General features: G+C 44.1%; 1 long non-coding RNA gene across 1 annotated transcript in view; it reads left to right on the forward strand.

Annotated features, from left to right (window-relative positions):
• The first annotated feature begins 3,516 nt into the window (after positions 1-3,516).
• Positions 3,517-13,207, forward strand: part of LOC310646434 — a 138,362-nt gene continuing 128,671 nt past the window's right edge. The window contains exon 1 of the long non-coding RNA XR_014493689.1: positions 3,517-3,577. This is a non-coding gene — a long non-coding RNA (uncharacterized lncRNA). The remainder of the gene's footprint in view (positions 3,578-13,207) is intronic.

The following is a 13,207-nucleotide window of genomic DNA, read 5'->3' on the forward strand; positions in this document are numbered from 1 at the left end:
TAAAGATTCCAAGAGGCTTCCACAAAGAAAGGTGTGTGCGTGTGTGTGTGTGTGTGTGTGTGTGTGTCAACCTATTCTCCAAAGCACCTGAAGGTAGGACCAGAAATAATGGGTGGAAACTAATCAAGGAGAGAAGCAACCTAGAACTAAGGAGAAATTTCCTAACGGTGAGAGCAATCAACCAAGGGAACAGCTTGCCTGCAGAAGTTGTGGGTGCTCCATTACTGGAGGTTTTTAAACCTGTCTGAAACAGTACAGGGTTTGTTGCTTGAGCAGCGGGCTGGACTAGAAGACCTCCAAGGTCCCTTGCAATGCTGTTATTCTGTTCTATTCTGTTCTGTTGTCCAAAGCAGCAGATTGCAGGACAAACAATCGATGGAAATTAATCAAGGAGAGAAGCAACCTAGAACTAAGGAGAAATTTCCTAACAGTGAAGGACAATTAACCAGTGGAACGACTTGCCTCCAAACGTTGTGGGTGCTCCAACACTGGAGGTTTTTGAGACAAGACTGGACAGCCATTTGTCTGAAGTGGTATAGGGTTTCCTGCCTGAGCAGGGGGTTGGACTAGAAGACCTCCAAGGCCCTTTACAGTCCTGTTTTTCGGTTAAAGGTGTCGGCACCAAAGAATGAAAGCCAACGTCTCTGATTGTCATGTTCAGCCCGGGCCTAATGAAGTCAGATCCGAAATTAATGAGCATTTAAAGGGGAGAGCGTGCAATCTCGGCGCTGCAGGGCAATAGGATGAGCTATGCCGTTTTATTTCGCAAAAATGCAAAGCAATATCCTTCTTGGCTGCAGATAAAACAGGCAGGCGAGGATTTTTCATCTTTTTTAACAGTTTGGTTTAATGCCCCGGTGCTGATTCATTTTTGTGGGTCTGCAGAAGTAAGATGGGTGTTTGGGACTTCTGAGTTACGGAGCTGAACAAATTGGGAACCGGATTGGGAGGTCCGTTTTTACTAGGGGCAAATTATTCAGGTTAAGGAGGAGGACCAAGGTTGGATTCTCATTAGAAAGTTGAGAAGGGAAATGCTTTTTCCTGAACACAGGTAGTCCTCGACTTACAAGAGTTCATTTAGTGACCATTCAAAGTTACGATGACACTGGAAAAAGTGGTTAATTGTCCCAATTGTCAGGAAATTTCTCCTTAATTCTGGGTTGCTTCTCTCCTTGATGAGTTTCCATCCATTGCTTCTTGTCCTGCTTTCGGGCGCTTTGGAGAATAGCTTGACTCCCTCTTCTTTGGGGCAACCCCTGAGATACTGGAAGACTGCTATCCTGTCCCCTCTCGTCCTTCTCTTCATTAAACTGGACATCCCCAATTCCAGCAACCGTTCCTTATATGTTTTAGCCTCCAGTCCTCTAATCATCTTTGTTGCTCTTCTCTGTACTCTTTGTAGAGTCTCAACATCTTTTTCACATTGTGGTGACCAAAATTGGCTGCAGTGTTCCAAGTGTGTTGAATATGTGTGTTGAATATTTCCTCAATATATTCAACCCGGCAGAAGAAAATATATGTGGCCCGGGGTTGAATGGTGAGGTGCTGGGTGTTCTTTGAGCTTGCTTAAGAGCCATGATTAGAATGCAGCATTGCAGACAAATTCTGCCCAGAGCCAGGAGTTTGATCCTAACCGGCTCAAGGTTGACCAGGTTTTTCTATAGCACCCTAGTATAAACCCTTTTTTTTCTCCTGACGATCTGTTCATTAGATGATCTTTTTGAGAACATTTTCACACACACACACACACACACACACACACACACACACACACACATGCCATGAGGTTTCCCCCTTATTTATCCTGGCTCTGGAATCTTTAATTTTATTTCTAAAAATGATGTTCAGTTTAGGTTGTGGTCTGGAATGTTATTTTGCAGTGACCAGATCTATCTGCAGGCCTTTGATCTCAGTGAAATTTGACAGCTCTCATGGAGACAAAAAAAAGAAAGAAAAGAAAAGAAAGCTACTCTGGAGTTTGCGTTCCTCCAAAATATACATACCTATCATGAAATGGTTTAGAATGATCGTCGGTTTCTTAAACTCCTAGCAGGTGCACCACAAGTTTGAAGGGTAAAAGGCGAGGCTTAAATAGTAACTATTGATTTCTTGACTTCAACCAATTACCACACAAGGGTGTGGGTGTATGGGTATACAAGGGAGCACACTCACCACTGCATATACCTCTGAAAATTCTAGGCCACACGTTGCCTTCAATCAAAGGTAAACATGGAGTCCTATCAAAGTTTATAGATCCAATATATTTCTGCCCCCATCTCCATGTCTCCATCTCCATCTCCACCTTCATCTCCATCTCTCCATCTTCATCACCATCTCTACCTCCATCCCAGAATAATGGTATAATAATAGTAATAATAATAATAAGCTGTAAGGGACCTTGGAGGTCATCTAGTCCAACCCCCTGCTAAGGCAGGAAACCCTATAACATTTCAGACAAATGGCTGTCCAGTCTCTTCTTAAAAACTTCCAGTGTTGGAGCATTCACCACTTCTGGAGGCAGGTTGTTCCACTGGTTAGTTGTTCCAACTGTCAGGAAGTTTCTCCTTAGTTCCAGGTTGCTTCTCTCCTTGACTAGTTTCCATCTGTAGCTTCTTGTCCTGCTTTCAGGTGCTTTGGAGAATAGCTTGACTCCCTCTTCTTTGGGGCAGCCCCTGAGATATTGGAACACTGCTATCATGTCACCCCTCACCCTTCTCTTCATTAAACTACACATACCCAATTCCAGCAACCGTTCCCTATATGTTTTAGCCTCCAGTCCCTGAATCATCTTTGTTGCTCTTCTCTGTACCCTTTCGAGAGTCTCGACATCTGATCCATTTCAATTATGGAACCTTGCTCAGAAACACCAGCTTAGCCAGTCTGATTGACCTAGAAGTCTCATAAGCCCAGGGACTCTTATCACTTTGGACAAAACATGGTTCCCTCCCTCCCTCCCTCTTAAACTATGAACTAATATCCAAACATTGACTTCAGCAAGGAAGTTGCTTCAGATCTACCGGCCATGTCCTTCACGTGTTAACAAAGCATACAAAAGGGCCTCACACCATTCTGCTCCATCCTGAACCGCAATTCCAGTTGACCCTGTTCTCATGTCAACAGCTGCTTGCATGGAAAATCCAACTTTTATCACCGCTCTCCACAGCACCCCAAGATAGCAGAGGTCGTCAACAGGACTTTGAAGAAATGAGTCAATGGGGCTGACTTCATCCAACATACATCCTCCGCGTATCCAAGGGGAAATCAAGCTTAACGTTGTGGGTTTGTTTAGGGTCAGGCCACACACTTGTAGCAAGATAAGACTCATGATTCAACTTGGATGACTCATTCTGGACCAAGAAATTAAGACAGGACAAAACAATATGGGATAAATACTTATTTCCTTAAGCTTGCTATTGACTTGAAGACAGGAAAAAATAGCAAATTGTCCGTTTGGGGTACACTTTTCTCTATCCTGAATTAAAAGAAAAACAGAGGAAAGAAAGAAAGAAAGAAAGAAAGAAAGAAAGAAAGAAAGAAAGAAAGAAAGAAAGAAAGAAAGAAAGAAAGAAAGAAAAGAGTCTAAAGGTCTAATTTAAGACCTTTGCATTACATCACTTCAGTCTCTGTCTTCAAGTCTTGGCAAAGCAAGTCCGGTGGTCACCAAAATACCCCCAAACATATCCTTTGGTGCCTGCTAAATTCTAATTTAGCTGATTGTATTTTTTAGTAATTTAACATTACTGGATGTCTCATGAATGTTCTCAGCCAATAAAAATGGCTAACAAGATTCATTACCAGGCTAGCTAAACCTTGCCATTTTTGTTGGTCGAGAACAGAGATCTTCAAACTTGGCCCTTTTATGACTTGTGGACTTCAACTCCCAGAATTCCTCAGCCAGGCACGCCTGTCTGAGGAATTCTTGAAGTCCACAAGTCATAAAAGGGTCAAGTCTGAAGACCCCCGGTCGAGAACATCCAGGAGGCATCTTATAACTCAGAAATCACATTTGCAGTAAATGATCCAAGGATCTCAAAAGCTCAACACTTCAGCCCTGAACTATATCATCTATTACTCAAATTAGCATCTAGAGCAGAGGTCTTCAAACTCGGCCCTTTTATGACTCATGGACTTCAACTCCCAGAATTTCTCAGCCAGGCATGCTGGCTGAGGAATTCTGGGAGTTGAAGTCCATGAGTCATAAAAGGGCCGAGTTTGAAGACCCCTGATCTAGAGCATCTTTGGTCTGAGACAACAAGTGAATAAAATATAAAGAAGATGGGCTATGACAGTGATCATTCAAGGGCCAGAGAAGAGGCAGAAAGAGTTGAAATGAAGGGGTGTGCCCACGTCCATCCAGAAACTTAAAAGACCTATAATTTTGCACTCCATCAGCCTCAAATGTGGCCCCAAAACATTCAGATCCCACAAGTCCAGTTATGTTTTATTACAGAATCATACACTGGCCAGGCCCACACACTCATCTACAATGGACGATCTCTGGGCATCCAAAGGGAAGGAAAGGGAAGGAAATAACAGGTGGAGACTGGGAGAGGAATGTGTGGTGTTATGGCAACCATGTTGTGTTGATTGCTGAGAGAGCTGAAGAGAAGAGTGTTGTTTACTTCATCCACTCTCTCTTTATTCTGCAATTACTTTTGCCACCTACATACATGAGGGGGATTTAAGAAGCTGATAGCTCTCCAGATGTGATCTGCTTCTGTGATGCTTGGCAGGGTTTAAATTAACAAATGAAAAGGGTTCAGTAGTGAAAGACTGTCAACCTTTTAAACAGCTGGGAAAGTTCTCCAGAGCTTTAAAGAAACACTGGCTGTTTTTCAGCCAGGGAGGAGGAGGAGGAGGAGGAGGAGGAGGAGGAGGAGGAGGAGGAAGAGGAGCTTTTGATGCGAAAGTAAATAAAACGTGGCAAACAAGCTGGAAAAGGAGCTTTTTGAGAAGGAAAGTGATCTCTCTGTGAATTCAGAAATTAAAAGAGAAAACCTTGCTAAAGATCTGGCTTGATCCTAACATACAGCAAAATGAGAAATCCTGCCTTTAAATGAGCAAGAAATATTTAGGTAAAGGTAAAGGTTCCCCCGCACATGCGTGCTAGTCGTTTCCCACTCTAGGGGCCGGTGCTCATCTTTGTTTCAAAGCCGAAGAGCCAGCGCTTGTCCGAGGATGTCTCCACGGTCATGTGGCCGGCATGACTAGACGCCAAAGGCGCACAGAACACTGTTACCTTCCCACCGTAGTGGTCCCTATTTTTCTACTTGCATTTTTTATGTGCTTTCGAACTGCTAGGTTGGCAGAAGCTGGGACCAGTAACGGACGCCCACTCTGCTACGCGGCACTCGGGATTCGACCCGCCAAACTGCCGACCTTCTGATCGACAAGCTCAGTGTCCTAACCCACTGAGCCACCGCATCCCTCTAAGAAATATTTACCGGGAGTTAAATGGGCCCTGAATATGTTTCAATCTACTTGTAGAATTTATCCAATCTGGATCTCTTTATTTATTAGGAAATTAAGATCGGGGACACAGAGTTCCATTTTTACAGTCACAAATAGAAGCCTTTTCCCCACCCCACCCCAATGCGATGGCGCCTTTCTGTGTCCAACGAGGAAAGACATTTTAGGTCTCAGCGCACAAACTGCTTCCTCACACCAGCCTTTGGGTAGGAGGAGGCTGTGTAGAAGTTCTCATGCTCATTTCAAGTGCCAGTTCAGCAACAACAACAACAAAGCACAAAAAAGCTAAGTGGCAATGGGTTTGACCCTTTGTGGAAAGATCGCTCACCAATTCTCTTCAGGAACAGCTCAGGAGATCAGTTGCCCCCCATCCCCCACCCTCATTAGTTTGCATCTCTGTGTTCAGGCTATAAAATTTAATGAGCAAATAGACCTGAAGACAAGAATTTGGCAAACTTAACTCCGGTGATCTGATGAAGCCAGTTGAGACTTTATTATTTAATTCCACTCTTGTATTCCTTGGAGGCTGAGAGATGTATTGCCATTACAGCCTGACCTGAGACACCTTTGACCTTCTCAACTCTGTTGCTGTTGTTCTTATTATGATTATCAGGCACAATTGGGACGTTGGTGGCATTTTGTGAGCGGTGTCATAAAATAGGTGTGGAAAGGGAAAGGAGAGGAAGAGAGAGAGAGAGAAAAGAGAGGAAGAAGGAGAAGAGGGGAAGGAAGGAAGGAAGGAAGGAAGGAAGGAAGGGAGGGAGGGAGGGAGGGAGGGAGGGAGGAAGGAAGGAAGGAAGGAAGGAAGGAAATGGAGAGGAGAGTAGACCAGAAGTAAGGTATTGTTATGTTTTGTACCTTATTCTTTCAACAACTCCATATATAGTTTTGACCTCCAACCTTAATGAATACCACTGTTTTGTGCCTCTCATTTGTGCCCCACCCAAATACGCTCTTTCTGTCTTGCAGTACCCATTGTAGAAGACCCTTGATTCAAACTAGAACTATCATTGTGGTAATGATGGTTACTATCGCTATGTATAGCTTTTACGCCCTCTCACTCCTGCTTGTTCTGTGAAGAGAACAGATCACGGAATTTCACAACTTCACATAAGTTTCAAGTCAAAGTCTCCATTTCCCCCCTCTGAGCACAAGTCAGGTTTGAGTCCCATCAGAGGTCTTGGAAATTATTCTCCAAGGACAGTCATCATTTCCATCACTCATGACAGAAAGAAATAACCAGAGCATCCCATCTGCTCCGGGATTGCATTGTTCTACGTTATTTTGCCGGGATGCAATATTTACTTGTCATTGTGATTTCTGACATTGAGACACAGTGGGCAGCACAAACATCTGCCACAAGTTCATGATTGCGAGCTAAAGAAGACAGTCTTTAGCACGAGGCAGATTTTTCTTCTTCTTCATTTCAAGCCATGGGCAAAATAACCATAGTAACTGTGATAATAAAAACAGCCGTTTCAACGAGTCCTTTATATGAACTCTTCATGTTGAAATGAAGAACCTCTTCAGAGCTTTGCCATCCAGTCAACAAAGCACAAACAGTGACGCAGCTTTTCAACATTGTAAGTTCAACAACGTATTTCATTCTCTCACTTGCCTTGTCTGGTTCTTCATCTGAAATAGCCCAATTGACCCAGATTGTTGGGGGCAATAAGCTGACTTTGTAATAATGCCGCTTGGGGGGGAGGCGAAAGCCCTACTAAGCAGGCATATACATAGAATGAAGGCTATTGCTAAGCACATTGATTTGTGCTTTAAATTGTAAGCTGCCCAGAGTCTGCTCCTGGAAGCAGCAGGAGGAACACTCCGGCCTGATGATGACGGATGGGATTTCGTCGAAATCCAAAGCACCAAAAGGCAAGATGAGAAACAATGGATGGAAACTAAGCAAGGAGAGAAGAAACCTAGAACTAAGGAGAAATTTCCTAATGGTGAGAACAATTATCCAATGGAACGACTTGCCTTCAGACGTTGTGGGTGCTCCATCACTGGAGGCTTTCAAGAAGAAAGTGGTTGGTCATTTGTCTGAAATGGTATAGGGTCTCCTGCCTGAGCAGGGGGTTAGACTAGAAGACACCCCCCCAAGGTCCCTTCCAATATTACTCAATGTTGTATGATTACACACGTAGGGACAGATACTTCTTCAGAAGCTGAAGCTGATGAAACATAAACAGATGTTCTTGGCTGGCATTTTTAGATGTTTCCACGTCCCTCCACCCAGCTTCTAGAACCCTTTTAGCTAATTGCTAACTTGGCAGTGAACTATATCACCTCCCAGTGCAAGGAAGTTAAGATGGAGAAGGACAAAGACATTAGCATGACACTGCAGGTTTTATTATTGCCTGAAATTATTTGTGGTTTCCTTCCCATCCCCCCCCCCAAAAAAAAACCCACTTCCCTGTCTTCCGTTAGAATTCCAGGCCTTCCACAATGAGAGGCTGAGATCATACCAGTTTTAACGATCTCTTTTTTTCAAAGACAGTGGCTTCTAAATTGCTTTCAACCAACTGTAGGTAGTTTCCCCTATAAACATATCCAGAGCGGTTCGACACACTGGGAAAACTGTCAGGGATCCAGCAATGGTGTCTGTCTTGAGTGCTGGTTTTTTTCCCCAGGCAGAACGCTTAAGAAGTTATAGGACAGCAGGGATAATCTTAAAAGCTGACCTTTAGGAACTTGTGCTAACCTTACAACTGCTCGAAGTAGGTATTAAGCAAGAGGAGAGCATGGCATACCGAAAGCCAACATGCTATTACTGATGGAAGAGAATATTTGTAGCTGTGGAGTTCTTGGCGCTCTCTAGAAGCACTGATGATGTTACCTAGTTTGGTTATGAAAGGTCCGCGAGAAAACCACCCAGCTCAGAGTCCAACGAGGATCCCACAATATGCTGTTGTCAGAAACCTAGAGCTAATTCAAATTTCTTCCTGGCAATCCAGCGTTTAACAGAATAACAGAGTCTTCTAGTCCAACCCTTCGCTCAAGCAGGAGACCCTGTACCAGGGGTAGGCAACCTCGGCTCTTTTATGACTCATGGACTTCAACTCCCAGAATTCCTGAGCCAGGCAAGCTGGCTCAGGAATTCTGGGAGTTGAAGTCCATGAGTCATAAAAGAGCCGAGGTTGCCTACCCCTGCCCTATACCGTGTCAGACAAACAGCTGTCCAGTCTCTTCTTAAAAGCCTCCAATGATGGAGCACACACAACTTCTGGAGGCAAGCCGTTCCACTGGTTAATTGTTCTTGCTGTCAGGAAATTCCTCCTTAGTTCCAGGTTGCTTCTCTCCTTGATGAGTTTCCGTCCATTGCATCTTGTCCTGCCTTCAGGTGCTTTGGAGAATAAGTTGAACCCCTCTTCTTTGTGACAGCCCCTCATATATTGGAAGACTGCTATCATGTCACACACACCCCCTCATCCTTTTCACTAGACCAGACATACCCAATTCCTGCAACCATTCTTCATACGTGTTAGCCTCCAGGCCCCTAATCATCTTTGTTGCTCTTCTCTGCACCCTTTCCAGAGTCTCAATATCTTTTTTGATATTGCGGTGACCAAAACTGGATGCAGTGTTCCAAGTGTGGTCTTATGAAGGCTTTATAAATTGATAAACCCAATTCAATGTAGTACAGCCACACAAACAATCGGTGTCCTTCTTGGCAGGTTGTGGCACCACCCGCCTTTTCCATTTGGACATGGCAAATGGTCAGTATGCCCCCAAATTCCTATGTAAGCAGATTCTTCTTATCTCCTCTGACCAAGCTTCAGGTGGTCATGTCAACTGGTGCTACCCAATAGGGCAGTACAATTCCAAGGCTGGCAAGTTAAGGAGTCCACTCCCAACGAAGGCAGTGAGATTGTCATCCTGAAACGCCAATAGTCATTGGCCCCACCTCACTGCACCGTACATCATCTCCGCATTGCCATGGGGACTGACTCAGCTTCCACTTTTCAGCATCCTTGGATCTCACCACACCTGGCAGGACAAGACCCAACTCAACCCTAGGATAATGAAAGTCTGCAAGGGATCTTGTGCCAATTTTTAGCGTAGCTCAGAGGCCCTCTTTCTCATAGATGTCATTTCCCTGCAGCAAGCATGCCAACCTGGAAAGATCTCAACTCCCAGACAGCATCACACCCGGGACGCCCTACGCACAGTCACTCATGCGCTTGTGACCTCCCGTTTGGACTACTGTAACGCTCTCTACATGGGGCTGCCCTTGAAGACCACTCGGAGGCTTCAACTGGTGCAGAATGCGGCCGCGCGAGTTGTAATGGGGGTTTCCCGATACTCCCATGTAACACCTCTACTCCGCGAGCTGCATTGGCTTCCGGTTGCCCTCCGGGTGAAATTCAAGGTGCTGGTTATCATCTATAAAGCCCTACATGGCCTGGGTCCGGGATATTTGAGGGAACACCTGCTGCCGGCATCAAACGCCCTTCGCCCAGTGCGCTCCCACAGGGAGGGTCTGCTCAGGGTTCCGCCGGTGAGAGATTGCCGGCGGACGACACCCAGGGACAGGGCCTTCTCAGTGGGAGCGCCTGCCCTCTGGAACCAGCTGCCGGTGGAGCTGAGGACTGCCCCCAACCTCCGTTCATTCCGCCGGGGCCTGAAGACCTGGCTTTTTCAGCTCTCGGGCCCAGACTGAGGAAGAATTTTTAATTTGGGGTTTTTTAACTGACTACAGGGTTAATTTAATACTTTTTAATTTGTTCTTAATTTTTGTATTTTGGATTTTTAATTCCCTGTAAACCGCCCTGAGTCCTCAGGGAATAGGGCGGTATATAAATATAACTAAATAAAATAAATAAATAAATAAATCAGCAAAAAGAGAAACCCTGGCTTTAGTTGGCTGTCAAAGTGGGACTGTTGTTTTCTTTCCCCCTGTGTGTGAGCAAATAGAACACAACAAATAGCGCTTAATTCCTATTTCTCCCCCCCCCCATTGTGTAATGAAGATGTTGGCAAACCAGGGGTTCCTAACAGTTGAGTATATCTCTAGGCACATCCAGTTTCAATTAGACATTTTCCAGGTTACAGGCCCCTACAAGAAAGTCAACCCAGATCCAGGTTTTGGCACCTTTCCTGAAAAACGGTATAATCAAGGATGGTTATATTGACGTGATTTGCTTGGGTGAGCAAGATGCAAAATGAAAGGCAACACGCGGCGGTGGGGGGGAGGGGGGGGGGAAAGTGACAATCAAAGTCTCTCCATGTTGTAGGATCCAAAAGATCACAGCTTCAAGATCACCATCTTCACTTTCGTCTGTGACTTAACTTCACCCTATCCGTTGATTAGTCTTGCCTCCGGAAGTTGCAGGAGCTCCATCACTAGAGGCTTTTAAGAAGAAATTGGACAACCCTTTGTCTGAAGTGGTATAGGGTTTCCTGCTTGAGCAGGAGGCTGGACTAGATGACCTCCATGGTCCCTTCCAATTCTGTTGTTCTGTTATTCTACAGTTCTTCTTCACTGTTTTCTCCTGGATTGCTTACAAATTATTCCATTATTATTTTTTTTTAATTTGGGGAAACTCTTTCTCCTCCTCCTCCTCCTCCTCCTCCTCCTCCTCCTCCTCCTCCAGTGGAAAGGCAGAAGTTTTTATCAGATCATAATATTCCCAGGTAAACCACTTATTTGAACTGGATTGGTGCCTGAAAAATGTCTTTAAAAATTATAGCTCCTTGCAAAAAGAAAACAAAAGTTCTATAAAAAGATGTCACAAGAGTAACATTGGCCAGGCTTGTACAAAAGTTATTGTTCTCCAACTCACTTTCTCCTGGGTTGAGAATTGGCAGTGGAGTTTTTCACCATCAGGAGTCAAGCATGGGAACTAAAAATTCAGAATACATGGGTTGTATCAACCTTTTTTAATTGCTGCCCCCCCCCCAAAAAAAGCCCACAGAAATGGAATGGGTGCGTGGAAATTGACTTGCTGACTTGTTCAGCTCTGAGATCAAATTATGCACCAAGGAAAGTCAGCTTCTTGGTCCAGACATTGAAAGGGAACTCTAGAGATCATCTGAAGGATTGCAGCCCTGCAGTAACCCTTCTGGGTCCACAAGACAGGTCTCTCGGTGGCCAAGGTCTAACCTGAATGTTGAGGGGATATTTAGACTAGACTAGACTAGACTAGACTAGACTAGACTAGACTAGACTAGAATAGAATAGAATAGAATAGAATAGAATAGAATAGAATAGAATAGAATAGAATAGAATAGAATAGAATAGAATAGAATAGAAATAGAATAGAAATAGAATAGAATAGAATAGAATAGAATAGAATAGAATATTTATTTTTTATTTTATTTTTATTTTTATTACATTTATATCCTGCCCTTCTCCAAAGACTCAGGGCGGCTTACAAGCTTAGTAGTAGCCTTCATTCTATGTATATGCCTGCTTGTTAGGGCTTTCACACACACCCCAAGCGGCATTATTACAAAGTCAGCTTATTGCCCCCAACAATCTGGGTCCTCATTTTACCTACCTCAGAAGGATGGAAGGCTGAGTCAACCTTGAATAGAATAGAATAGAATAGAATAGAATAGAATAGAATAGAATAGAATAGAATAGAATAGAATAGAATAGAATAGAATAGAATAGAATCTGGAAGGGACCTTGGAGGTCTTCTAGTCCAGCCTCAAGCAGGAGAACCTATACCATCTCCGACAGGTGACTGTCTAGACTCTAGACTCTTTTTGAAAACCTTCAGGGATGGAGCACCCACAATTTCTGGAGCCAGGTTGTTCCACTCGTTGATTGTCCTCACTGTCAGGAAGTTTCTCCTTAATTCCAGGTTGCTTCTCTCTTTGATCAGTTTCCAATAATTTGAGGATTTATTTATTTCCTATGGCCTAACAGAACACAGCATGAACCATTGTTTTTATTTTCGGGAATCGTGCTTCTACTTCTAGCTGGGAGAACCTTGTCAGGTCCAGCAGCCAGAGTGTGTAGACTTTTTAGCCTGGGGTGCGCCATCAGGAGTCTAGTCTCCATTGCACCCCATATTTGAGAATGTAGCAAGGTTTGTCTTGTTGGGCCATTCTCGTTGGATTCAGTTTTGGGGTGCTTCCTGGCTGAAAAGGTTGGTCAAAAGCTGGAAATGTGCAAGAATTCACCCGCTCTTTTTCAAAATGCAACTGGACATAATAATAATAATAATAATAATAATAATAATAATAATAATAATAATAATAATGATGATGATGATGATGATGATGATGATGATGATGATGTTGGAAGGGACCTTGGAGGTCATCTAGTCCAACCCCCTGCTCAGGCAGGAAACCCTATGCCATTTTGGACAAATGGCTGTCCAGTCTCTCCTGCCTTTATTTTTGCTTGAAGACATTTCCCTTCTCATCCAAGAAGCTTTTTCATTGCTGACTTGAAGGGTGGAGAATGGAAGGATTCATATTCCTTGAAGTCATCCGGTCAAGTCTTTCTGAGAGTCGTCGAGGCCACTTGGAAGTTTATCTGTGTCCTCAGGGTCACCCAAAAACTTCAAGTGGTCTCAGAGAGCGTGCTGACAACCAGATGACTGCAAGGAATAGTAAATCCTTCCCTTCTCTACCATGCCGTCAAAACTGAAGAAGCTTCACGGAGAAGAAGCGAAATGTCTTCAAGGAGAAACAAAGAAAGTCCATGGTTGCCACTTTGGGGGCAACCATGACCTTGGATGATTGAGAATCTCCGTAAACAGTTGCCACAGTTTAATGC

This window comes from Vipera ursinii (genome assembly GCF_947247035.1).
Source record: "Vipera ursinii genome assembly, chromosome: 13".
Taxonomy (NCBI): Eukaryota; Metazoa; Chordata; class Lepidosauria; order Squamata; family Viperidae; genus Vipera; species Vipera ursinii.